General features: G+C 42.6%; 1 pseudogene; it reads right to left on the bottom strand.

Annotated features, from left to right (window-relative positions):
* The window catches only part of LOC115641012, a 67,091-nt pseudogene that overhangs the window by 26,701 nt on the left and 26,554 nt on the right, over positions 1 to 13,836 (bottom strand).

Below are 13,836 nucleotides of genomic sequence, written 5' to 3'. Positions count from 1 at the left end.
TCTCCAATGTGCAGAAAGCTTCACGACTCTGCAAATCTCCCAGCGGCTTTCCTTGCAAAGGGGAAGAATGACATCTGTGCAATGGGAATCAAACAGTTGCACAGCCTGGCGTAGTTCTGCAGAGTTCCTCCACGCACAACCCAATGATTTGGACAGTGGAGTGGTTTGGGGACTTGGGCCTTAGTTTTCATCAAGTTGTTTCAATCATTGATCTCAGATAAGGGTTGTACGTCTCCAGGATATCACTTCAGCAGCAACGACTATTGTTTAGCACCCGATGTCTATTGCCCATTGCTTGCTCAAGGAAGGAGGTTTGAGCAGAGAGGCCCACTTATTTTAACTAATCAATCGTCTTCATCCTACTAATGGGCAATGATTTAAATATGGCATGTTGCTGCTACTGCTGCTCTTACAGTCCGATTTTCATTGCAGCCATTGTGGCTGCTAGTTTGCTGGAGGTTCTCTTCTGCCAGGCTGAGGAGGGGTCTGAATGGTTAGTCCCACTTTCCAAATTTTCTGATCAATTGTAGTGACTCAAAGAATTAAAAAGTTCTGGAAAGCTGGAAGTTTACTTTACATTTCCCATTATATTGCTGCCTGGGAGGGAGTAGATGATTGATTTTTTTAATTGCACTTACATTTAATTTTATTTTGGTTTGTAATTTTTTCTTAGCGTTGCAGAATCTTGGGCCATATTTTCAAAGGTATTTAGGCATCAAAAGATGCAAATAGGTGCCTAATGGGATTTAGATGCCTAGTGGGATAAATAGGAGTTAGGTACTTTTGAAAATCCCACTAGGGGCCTATCTGCCTCTTTAGGCAACCAAATACGTTTGAAAATCTGGTCCTTTTTAGCTTAGCCTTCCCTTGCCACGTGTGCCCAATAGTGCTCATCATTTATTATTTGAGCTCAGATCCTGCATTGAGAACCATATAGGTAGCCCACCATTGATTATAATGGGGCTCAATGCAGGTGTAACGTACCCACTCGGACAGTTCTCACTGAATAGATTGCGTCTATGTGTATGTGTCTATAAAACTGTTTGCGGGAATGGGACTTTGTCTAGCTGTGGTTTTGGAAAGCACAAGTTCCCTCAGACCCTGTGGAAGGTAGCTAGAGATGGACCGATGCTGATATGTCTAGCTGGATCAGGCTACTGTTCTTATCCTAACACAGGCAATCACACCAGCCTGTTACTATGATAAAGAAAGGTCAAGGTCCCAATTCTGCTTTCACCTCAGTGGAGTTATTCCGGATGTGAATGGTATTAATGAGAGTAAAATTAGGCACCAAGGGTGAAATCCTGGTCTCAGTGAAGTGAATGGCAAAATTCCCCATGACCTCAGTGGGGACAGAATTCCACCCCACGTGTTTAATTCTAGCATTTATTAAGCCAAGGTCCCAATCCTGCTCCCAATGGATGCTTTAGCTTTGACTTCAGTGGGAGAGGGATCAGAGCCAATGTTGGCTGTACTCTCTTTACCTTTACTTACTGCCGACACAGGAAGATCAGAAGGTGGCATTCCCCACTACACACACTTCTTTGGACTATGGAAATGGATAAAATGAGAGGAGTGGGAAGAAAGGAAAGATTTTGAACCATGTTGTGATGATCACTCTCCCTCCACAGGCCCAGAGCCTTCTCACAAAGGACGGCACTGGCACACACTACAGTTCTGAATGATTGGCAGGCAGATGTTTCATCTTGTATTTACTTGTTAGTGAACCAAAAAAGAGAGTTGCCTACATCTACTGGCACCAAGATAATAATTATGATTAAGAATCCTTTTCCATACCTCACTCAGTGCTTGAATGAAGAGTCACAACTCCCAAGCCCTCTGAATGCTAAATAATTATCCAACTCACACAGCATTCTCAGCAAACTGAGCAGCACATGGCAAATTAGATTAGGTGGCACCTGCTCCATCAAGGTCTTATGTAGTTGATTGTTTAACAGCTATGGGTCTAGGGATTTCAAGGGGAAGGAACCTGCACAGTCCACATTAGAAAGACTTGCAGGACTTGCTGTCAGGAAGCTTCTCTTTCTGATAGTTTCCTAACTGCCCTCCCCCCAACCAATTGTCTGATATTTGTGAGCTCAAGATTAGTTATACACTTACAGCTCATGGAGCCTCACTCAGCTACACAGCATCAAAAGGTGGAAAAAATGGGAATGAGAAGATTGTAGAGGTGACTTTAAAAACAGCGTGTTACAGACAGATACCAAAAACAGACACACTTTCTGGCTTCGAGAAACATTTAAAATATTTATCTTTAGTTCAACTCAATATGCTGCTACTCACTATTTTTTTTAAATACTCACTTTCTCTAGTAAAGGTTCAAAACAGTACAGCTCACAGTAGAACTATTGCAGTTCTGGGCCATGATTATAAAGAATATCGGTGTACTGTTATTTTTTACATCATGCCCCAGATCAGTGGCTCCAGTGAAATAGGCACACCCCTTTTCCTAGACCTGTTGTTCACAGCAGGCAACTGTTTAGTCACATATGCTAGTATATGAAACAGAGTTTGAGGTCAGTTTTACTAAAGGTGTGTGAGATCCACGCAAAAGAACAATGTCAGTTTTTATTTCAAAATAATCAGGCAGTCACTGGTACTTTTCATGCCACTACGACGAGAGCAAGCAGGGAAGCTACAATCTGGAAAGACTGATGCTATCTGTTCATCTTTCCTCTGTAAGATGGTCACCTTACCCTAGAATGGAAATGTTGTTTTCATTATTCTTGTTTTCTACCTTTTTTTCTTAAAAAAAAAACAACCTCTTTTTTTAGTGTCCTGTTGCTAAAAGGCATATGAGTGTTTGGAAAAACAACCTGTTTAGACTGTAAACTTCATAACTTTGTTCCCGCACCTTCTGTTGTGAACAATGAACAGAATAAACTAGGATGCTAACAGAAAAGTTTATAACTGTTTGACATTAAAAGCAGTCAACTCCTTTTGAAAAACAATTGCATGAGATTTCATCTGAGATTTCATCTGACACTTGTTTGGAATAGGAGATGTGAGGAAATTTATCCACTTAACACAAGACTTGCCTGGGAAACATAAACTATATTTTTTGCCATTTCAAGCTATCCTGACTGAGAAGTTCACAACAGATTATTATTGTTTAAAATAAAAAGGCCCCCCTCCACAATGGCATGATTTATTGGGTGGAATTTACGTACCAGTAGTTATCTAAAACCTGTGCTCTAGCTCACTTTTCTGGCAATATAGTATTGTCTCGTAGCTTCTCACACTGACATTTAGTAAAGTATATGATATAACTGCACCTTTGTGATCATCCCTTAAAAGAATATGCAAGAACATCTGTATACCTGTTTTACGGTATGCATTTTTAATGTGATATATTAAGTACATTATATGATGATCAAAAACGTTTTTGAATTCTTAGGCCTGATCCTCTCTTTTCAGGGTAGAACTTGTAGGAGGCAGCTCTGGTGGAAGAACCCTCCATGGAGATCATCTCACAGTGTTCCCCTAGCTTTCTGCTTCGGGAGATGGGGTTAGCTACAAGATCTGAATGTCCAAACCTGGCATATTCCCAGGGATTCATACATAACACCCAGAGAGTTTGCCAGCTGGAACTCTGGACTGAGCCTCGATGGACAACAACAACAATGGCTCTCAGAGGCTTTGGACTGCAGCATGTGTGAAGTGAGAGGTGGGGGTCAGAATGAAGTAGAAGCTCCTGCTGAGGCTAATTAGGAGGTTTTTGCATAGGGTGATATGGACAAGCTGTTTGTTGGGACTATGATGAGCCAGGACTGCCCAGCCCCTCAGTGGGAACGGATAGCCCAACTCAGGAACAAAAAAGACTAGTTTTAGTCTAAGTTTTGAGCTTTGAAGTTGAAGCTGAGAAAGAAGCTAATAATTTCTTGTTTCCTCCAAAGAATCATAATAAACCTGGAAGTTATTATTTCTTTATTGGGAAATCCAGTTTTGGGAATAACACACAAGACATTGAGTAAGTAATTAGATAAACTAATGACCTAAACAAAAACCAATAACACCCTAACCCATGTAAAAAAACAAAGCACCAAGGATGAAATTCTCTATTTCTGTAAAGCAGCCTAACTCCATTGACTTCATTGGAGTCAGCACATTCTGTGGCGTAAGTAATAAGACAGTTCAAAGTTTGTTAGTGCAGGGAAAAGGAAGCTCACAGCAGTTTGGGACCCAGTAATGCTGTTAGACCAGATTATCAAAGGTAGGTGCAGAGGAAGCAGAAATAGGAAAGGAGCAGAGGATTTAGGACTGGGAATTGGGAAAATTAGACTATGATGGGAGTAGTGAAATTAGGCTTGCACAGGCAAGATCAAGGAGTTTAGAGGTTGGTGTGATGCTTATCTGAGCTGAACAGATTAAATCTGATGTTTGGGACATCTCACATGGTGGAGTAGCTGATAAATTAAACAGAACCTCTTTTGTACAGTGTTTATAAGTTTTAGGAACAGATCTGCAGCTGATGTAAATCACCCCATAGAACAATTAATGTCAAGAGGCCTATACTGATTTGCACTGGCTGAAAAACTGGCCGTTTAACAAATTCAGCTAAGTCTTTTTGTCATATAGACATGCCAGATTTTCAGACAGTGTAAATCAGTGTAGGTCCCTTGACGTTAATGCCTCTATGCTGATTTAGAATAGCTGAGGATCTGGCAGTAAATCTTGTATAAGCACTGTCCTTTTGAACAGGCAGATACTAAGGAAGGATTAACTCTTGGTGGGTGCTTCCCTTTCTCAAAGTGAACACAATCCTCAGGCAGAATATTTCTAAATATTGCCACAACACAGCAAAATGCTTTGGTACAAAATGCCTGTATGTTTTATTACAAAAATATGTATTTCCTAGTGAACACTAGCCTAAACATTGTGTTCATACTGGGTGACATTCACCTCTAAGTCCCATAGTATTTAGACTCAGAATTACCTGTTTTAAGGGTTAGTGGTGCATTGTATTGGTTTCTGAGACTGGGGTGAATTTCGCCCATTTTAGGCCTTGCCTAGACTAAGAAAATGAGGTATGTTCAGAAAATGTGACCTAACCCATGCTAACTCAACACGTTTTTAAATACCTGCTACTTTTGACAAAGAGAGGGCCAGTTGGTTACCCCTTCATTTTCTTAAGCTATGGCTACACGGTGCACCTTGCAGCAGCACAGCTGTGCTGCTAAAGCCTTGCCATTGTAGTGTAGCTGCTCTTTGTCAGCAGGAGAGAGCTCTTGTGCCAACAAAATGCCCCTATCCCCCATGAGGGGATGTAGGTTTGTAGGCGGGAGAGCGTCTCCCACTGACAAAGCGCTGTCCACATTGGCACTTTTCGTCAGTAAAACTTATATCGGTCAGGGATGTGTTTTTTCACACCTCTGAGTGACAAAAGTTTTACTGCTGAAAGTGAAGTATAGACAAAGCCTAAGTATAGACAAAGACAAAGTATAGACAAACCCTATGTCTACACTGGCAGTTGAACAACAAAACTTTTGTCTTTCAGAGATATTAAAAGACAAAAGTTTTGCTGCAACAAGTGCCAATGTGGACAGCAGCTCATTGGGGGTAGAAGTTTTTTGTCGGCAGGAGAGTTGACAAACAGCGGCTCCACTGTGCGACTTTGAGTGGCACGGCTGTGGCAACACAACCATGTTGCTAGAAGCTGTATAGTGTAGACATAGTCTTAGTCTAGGCAGAGCCTCAGGGTAAGACAGGGCCTTAGAGTATAAGGATAAAAATACTGAGCATTTTCCTGCAAACACTTTCTCACCCACGAAAGCTCATGCTCCAAAACGTCTGTTAGCCTATAAGGTGCCACAGGATTCTTTGCTGCTTTTACAGATCCAGACTAACACGGCTACCCTCTGATACTTGACACCATGTAAGGCACTGCATTTAGCTGTATGGAGTGGAAATCCATCAACCTCATGAAGAAGCTTGCACAAATACAGACAGATATCATCTTCCTTTCCAAATACAAACGGATGGACATCATACCAAATGGACTAAAGGTAAAAAAATCCACTGCTATCTACATACTACACAGACCACAGTGAGAGGCTTGCCAATTACAAAACCAGTTTCTCCTCCCTTGGTTTTCACACCTCAACTGCTAGAACAGGGCCTCATCCTTCCTGATTGAACTACCTCATTATCTCTAGCTTGCCTGCATATATATATACCTGCCCCTGGAAATTTCCACTTCATGCATCTGACGAAGTGGGTATTCACTCACGAAAGCTCATGCTCCAAAACGTCTGTTAGTCTATAAGGTGCCACCGGATTCTTTGCTGCTTTCTCACATGAGTTCACCTCCTGACTGATGCAAATAGAGGCCTTGCCGTGAATGTGATAACTCCCATGAGTCAGGGCTATTGCTCAGGTAAGAAAGGGTTTGCAGGATCTGCTCTCTCCACCATATGCCCTAAAGAGCCAGTATTTTTAATCCTATTTATTTATGCTCTGGGGTAAACAACAACAAAAAACTGGGAGGGGAAATAAAATACAGAATCAACCGAAGTGACTGTCAGTCCAGGCTCCTAGACAAGGCCATGGTGCAGAAGAGGATAAAGAAGAAAATGAGCCCTTTCAGATTTGAGGAAGGATGGCTGTCAGGCGGAGCAGGTAGAAAGAAATAGAGCAGCTAAATAAGAGGAATCAAGCATGTGCTCTCTCCATCACAGACATGCACCTGCCCAGGCCTTTTTGTGTCTCCGTTTTAGATTTTACCACATTTGCAATCATTGTGGTCCCCAAGGAAAAAGCTTCTCAACCAAAACAAAGCTCAACCTAAATACTCTTTTCCGAAATAATTGCAGATTGCTCACTTAGAGCAAAATGAATGCAGTTGCAGGAGATGAGCACTGTAGGCTCCCATGAGGAGTGCTGTTGCACATTATGTGGTATGTAGCTGGAGTTAAAAATCTTTTTTAAGCTAAGAACAAAATGTTGATGTTGACCTTGCTTCAATGTTATTCCAGGAAGGAAGAGTGTTCCTGTAATTGCCTGATTTCAGTTGTTAGACACAAAAATTGTTCATATCTCTTTGTCAAATCTGACAGGGCTTTCTAGGAAGGCAGAAATCCTAATTAAGAGATGGTCAGTCAGTCTACAATGCAAAAAACAGATACACAAACCGGGTGGGCAGAGAGTCTTGGAGCCCAGGTCAACTGACTCGGGCTTACATTATGAGGCTAACAATAGCAGTGTAAATGCTTCCACTTGAGCTGGAGCCTGGACTCTGAAATTGCCAGGTAGGGGAGGAAATGTCTAAACTGCTAATTTTAGTCCCGCAGTGTGAGCCCAAATCAGTTGACCCAGTCTCTTAGACTCACTGCCATGGGGCTTTATTTGCAATGTAGACATAACCTTAGTGTTGTGTCCATTCTACTCGGTTATCTACAGCTATCCTTTAAATACCTACATATCTCCATGCAGCTCACCCTGAAATCTATATTGATGTCAAGGAAAGAACTATTGCTTCTGTGATGGAGTGGTAATTTTCTGTAATATTTGTATGAATACCATGTGTGGTTCAGTTTCCCTTATATGCTGCATTGTTAACTAGGTGGTGGGAAAGGGTTGTTTACCTTCTGCACAGGCCCAGAGATGCAGGTGTGACTGATGCCTACCTATCTTGGGTTTGGGGCCCAGGTCAATGGAGAGTCTGTGAAGACCATGGCAAGTCATTGAGAGATTTGAACTAACCACCATGGATGGACCATTCCTCTTAAGAAGCCAACAGTGTTTGACCAGCTGGAGAACAAAGGAGTGTGAGAAGAGACCAGATGGAGGATACTCACCTGGGAACTGGGACAAACAGCAGTGAGAGAGACAGAGTGGGAGCCCAGGAGTTCTCTATAGCTTAGCTGGGGTTCTAAGTTAACCAAAAGGAACTATGCTGTAACTTGCTTTTCTCTATGCTAACTAAGGACTTCTTACACTGTGCCCAGTTAACTAATAAACCCTGCTGTTTTTACAATGCTGACAGAGTGCTACTGCAAATGTTGGGGTGCATTGCTCCCTAAGCTTGTACAAGTTTCCTTCAGGGGTTTGTCTCAGTTGGATTTGATGAACGGAGCTCACGGTGTGAAGCTGGGTGCTGAAGGTCTCGTTGAAGGAGGTGGTGAAGCTGCCTGGCTTACACAAGAGGAAGAGTGAGATCCCTAGCTGGTCTGGCATACTGATGAAGTTCCACCCAGAGGCTTTTCCAAGAACCGGTCCTGGGGATCCATGACAACTTCTAAAAACAATACTTCCTGTGGTGGTGTCATTTAAGGCGCTGTCATGTTACTGCTCCAAGGATTGATCAATTGGATAAACATGCTACTCTATTACTTTATGTGGGTACCTCTATATTTGGAAATATCCAAATTTTCCTGAACATGATAGGCCAAACTTCAACTAATGCCCCTAAAACATGTAGTAATAAAGAAATTATGCTCCATTATTTTAGTACTGGATGAATGGAATTTAAACTAGCCACACTGGAGTTTGTCAAGAATGAATGTGAACTTTACAAGTCTGAATTCAGTAGACAGTGTTCTGCCGGTAAAGTATTTTCTTTATGACATCAATACCAATTCATTGTGTTAGCACTTTAAGGTCTCAGCTCCAGAGTATAGGGGGACCTTCAAATTTGCTGAATTTTAATTGGATTAGAATCCAGACACAGTGAGACTTGCTGATATTTTATGTTCTTTTTTCTTTAATTTATAGAATTTCCAAAATACATGGGTTATGTGACCTAATGTCTTTCAAATTCACTTGGCTTGGCAGAACTGACCTGTAAAACATTATTAATAGGTCAAAATGACCTCTTAAAAACAAAGAGAGACTACCTCTGGATAGCAGCAGAAAATCTTTCACATATAGAAAGTATTCTCTGTATTCTCTTCTTAATCCTAGCATAAAGAGATGCTGATACTCCATGGCAACTTTATAAAACACTAAGTGTAGAAAAGAATTCTGCTTCTCTAATCATAGAATGATTTTCTATAGAAAAGACACAAGCAATAAGTGGGATGACCAGAATCCTGTGAGTTTGACACCACAGTGGGTGGTAATGATTACATTTAAAAAAAAATGATAGTGACCATAATACACATATGCCACAATGTCCATAAGAAGCCAGCCAGTTAATGATGGCTAGGTTGAGGGGCAGATATGGATAGCTGGAATTTTTTCATATATGTGTAAAATGCAAGTGTATAATATATAAAATATAAAGACTGAATATGTTTGATTCTATCCCTTCCCTCCATCCCCTTACGAGTTATTTGTTTCCTTAGTCAGACTGTATCAAAGAAATATAGGGCTGGAAGAGATCTTGAAAAGTCATCTGGTCTAGCCCTCTGCACTGAAGCAGGGGGGAAATGTACCAATACTAGGGTGACCAGGTGTCCCATTTTTAAAGGGACAGTCCCAGTTTTTGGGACTTTTTCTTATATGGGTGCCTATTACCCCTCACCCTCTGTCCTGTTTTTTCACAGTTGCTATCTGAGCACCCTAACCAAGACCATCCCTGACAGGTGTTTGTCCAACCTATTCTTAGTCCCTTGATCCTATGATTAGCTCCAGGAGGGCCAAACCCGAAGAAGTCAGAGGGGCTCCAGCTACCCACCTGCATGGAGCTCATTGCAGGACTGGGAACTTAGCATCTTAGTTCCTTGCGGCAGATATGTTTTCTTACAGTGTGCAGTGCCAAACAGCCCTGATCCTGATTGCTGATTCTGGGCACTACTGCGCCATCTCCAGGCATTTGGTTATTGCTTACACAACAAACTGGGATGGCTCGTTAACAGACAGCAAAATGTGGTTGTGTGCGCGCAAGAGGCATTATCCGGAAGTGAACTTATATGAAACAAGGAATCTGTTTTCATGCTAATATCCTTGATACTAAAAAATAATAATGCAACAAACCTAAAGCCTATGTACGGCTGCTGAGAAACCTCTTTTTCTAAAGCCAGCAGAGCAAAGGGATGAAACCTCTGAAAGTAAAACCTGAAATGACTTCCCTGAACAGCTTTCCAAATTTCAGTGCAAGGAGAATGTGGATTTCATCAATGAGGAAGTATCACCCAGCGGGTATTACATGAACTTGGCACGTGGGAGAGCTGCGTTCCAATGCCCTGCTCTGCCACGTGACCTTGTGTGTCACAGTCCTTCTGTGTCTCAACTTGCTATCTGTAAAATGGGAATAGCAGCACAGGGGTGTGTTGCATTAATTTATTTGGAGAACATGGGCTAAAGATGTTAACTCAGTCACTACCCAACATTAAACAGTATTAAGTAAGGCCAGGGGTTTGATATATAGAGACTACAGCCTGCTTAATACCATGGCAAACACACTATGAAAGTCGGACTAGAAATTCATTAATTTAAAATACACAAAAGGAATAGAATTGAAGAGAGGTTGCACTGGGACTGAAATTGATTGTTTATGCAAAACAAACTTAATCAAAACCTATTCAAGTCCATTCTGGGGGCAGTTAATGTTTCTTATTGATTCAAACAGCCCTTCTTGGTGATGGAGAAAGGGTTAGTTCTATTGCTCACTTCTAAACTGAGAATTGTAGTCACATTCCTATCTTAGACCAAACAGACAGACACAGAAAGGAAAGATAATAAAAATGAGGAAAATATATCTTTTGCTGATTTTCTCAGGATGCATGGTCAGTCACAGACAGATGCTTTGAGTTGGCAGGTTGCTCATGATATCTGTTGTTTGGGCCACCAGCTCACCTCCCCACAGGGGTGAAAGTAAGTTAGGCCACTTACCAGTATAGGCCACGGGGGCCTTCGGCCCCCAGAAGGTGTTATACCAATATAATAAAAACCAGCAGGATCTTATTAAGAGGGATAAGGCAAAGATGCCACATTTATTGTAAATATAATAATAAAGCAAAAGATAAAAGTAAACAATGTTGTTTGACTAATTCCTATTACTACTTATTCCTTACACACACACACACACACACACACACATACACACACACACACACACACACACACATATTCATTCACACGATCATTCATTCAAGTTCTGTATAGGTGTTATAGTTACCAGCCTAGAAGGTATCTTGGCCATGAGGATGGAGCTGAGTCTGTGTCAGATGCACCTGATGCTCCTGGAGGCTGGCAGCAGAACCAAAGACTCAAAGTCCTCAGTCTTTGGAGTTCATTCTTATAGGAATTAATTCCTATGTTAGTCTATGGGAGCTGTTTCATCCTGCTGTTGCTAACTCAATCAGCAGATGGCACATTCCTGGTGGCTCCATACCATCCAAAGTTTGTGTTTCTCATCCTTCCAGGTGCTGGGGTGGATCCCAGTTTACCTTCTGGGGGTTGTCTAGTGGTCCACTGGACACATTCTTCGGCCAATGGATACTCCCTTTCTAGGCTGGCACCTCCCTAACCATTCATGCACATCAAGCATTCGTCAACATACATTACATATCTTAACCATATTTTAATTTACTGTCTCCACCACTTTCGAGATGTGTGCCTAGGATCCGTTGCCGCTACAATGAAGTGAGCATTTGTTTACATTGTATCAATTACAGCCTAAGGCTCACAGCGTTCACTTCAAGAACAAAGTCAATTAACTTGTTTGTAAGTTTTACATAGTAATAGAGTATCTTTCACAGGACAGATACAATCAATGTTTTCTGCAGACAAGAACTTACAAGTTTTAACAGAAGAACTAAAAGATTTTTGTTCTTGGTGAAACTGGGGGGATCACTGTCACTTGGGGGAATCACTGCTAGTACCTTCTTTAATATCCCTACAAAGGAGTGGGACCTCGGGCAGAAGGGACGGGGCTGGGGGTCAGCATCCCCCAACCAGCCATTTCAGGCCACCCGTGCTACCTGGGGCTCCTATATTGATTTAAAGGGCACATCAGAGGCTGCGGGGGAGGGGAGAGGCAATGGAGCAGGGACATTAAAGCACTGCAGGGCCCTTTGCAATAGTGTTTAGTATTTGATTTGCCCTGAAGAATTGGGATGCATTCATGGCCAGTACAGCTGCTGGAAAAGTCTGTTCACACGTCTGGGGAAGGGTGAAGGGATCATCCCAGAGAATAGCCACTTGGTGGGGTGGGGGTAGGTGCGTGTTGCACATCCACCCGAAAACCACATCCCCTCCTTTCAAATGTGAAACCCAACCCATTGCTTGCTCTGGGAAAGTATTCCCACATGTTATGAAGGCGTAAGAAGCCAACCCCTAGTACCAAAAGGCTTACTGTGGCTTCCTGGAAACTGAATTCTGTTGCCCAGCCATGTGTGATGTGTCACCATACCGGTAGGTGCTCAATATAAAAGGCAAAATGTGACCTTGTACCTAAAGCAATGTGCTGTCTGATATGAATTGCTTGATTCACTGTGAAAGAGTCTCCCTTTTGTCCTCATAAATATATCATCTTAAATTTTACTCTCCCTTTTTATCTTCCCTCAGGTGCAAATGTTTCTGCGCTCCTCCTATCACCTCCGTTCCTGAGGTTATCACAGATTAGAAGGCAAAAAAACCACACTTGTGATGACTTGTTTTCCGAGCTCATGCAGTCCTCCCAGCACTGATAGGACACAGTTTAATGCATGGAGGCATTCACTGGCAGAGGAATTAAGTGAGCGCAAAGAGCGGAGGCAAGACACAATGCTGAGGCTAATGGGGGAGCAAACAGACATGATGATGCATCTGTTGGGGGAGCAAACAGACATGATGAAGCATCTGTTGGAGCTGCAGGAAAGCCAACAAGAGCACAGACCCCCGCTGCATCCACTGTATAATTGCATGCCTTCCTCCCCAAGTTCCAAATCTGCCTCACCCAGATGCCCAAGAATGCGGTACGGGGGAGGCTCCGGGCACCCAGCCACTCCACTCCACAGGCTGGCCCAAGCAACAGAAGGCTGCCATTCAAACAGTTTGATTTTTAGCGTGGCTACAATAAACAATGTGGCCTTGTCCTTCCCTCCTCCCCCACCCCACCCGGGCTACCTTGTCCGTTATCTTAATTTTTATTTTTGAATTAATAAAGAATGCATAGTTTCAAAACAATAGTTACTTTATTTCAAAGGGGGAAGGGTGATTGGCTTAAAGGGAATTAAAATCAACAGAGCAGGCGGGTTTGCATCAAGGAGAAACATGTACAACTGTTACACCAAAGCCTGGCCAGTCACGAAACTGGTTTTCAAAGCCTATCTGATGCTCAGCGTGCTTTGCTGTGCTCTTCTAATAGCCCTGGTGTCTGGCTGCTCAAAACCAGGTGGTTTGCCTTTACATCCCACCCTACCATAAACATCTCCCCCTTAGTCTCACAGATATCATGGAGCACACAGCAAGCAGCAATAACAATGGGAATGTTGGTTGCGCTGAGGTCTGACCTACTCAGGCAACAGTGCCAGCAAGCTTTTAAACCTCCAAAGGCACATTCTACCATCATTCTGCACTTGCTCAGCCTATAGTTGAACTGTTCCTTACTACTGTCCAGTCTGCCTGTGTAAGGCTTCATGAGCCATGGTACCAAGGGGTAGGCTGGGTCCTCAAGGAGAACTATTGGCATTTCAACATCCCCAACGTTAATTTTATAGTCTGGCAAGTAAGTCTCTTCTTGCAGCTGCTCAAACAGCCCATAGTTCCTAAATATACGAGCGTCATGCACCTTTCCTGGCCATCCCACATTAATGTTGGTGAACGTCACTTGTGATCCACCAGTGCTTGCAGCACCATCGAGAATTACCCCTTGCGGTTCACGTACTGGTTGGCAAGGTGGTCCGGTGCCAAGAAGGTGATATGCATTCTGTCTATTGCCCCACCACAGTT

Source organism: Gopherus evgoodei, chromosome 1, assembly GCF_007399415.2.
Source record: "Gopherus evgoodei ecotype Sinaloan lineage chromosome 1, rGopEvg1_v1.p, whole genome shotgun sequence".
Classification (NCBI taxonomy): Eukaryota; Metazoa; Chordata; order Testudines; family Testudinidae; genus Gopherus; species Gopherus evgoodei.
Note: the sequence above shows the minus strand (reverse complement) of the source record. Positions and strands in the feature narration are given on the sequence as shown.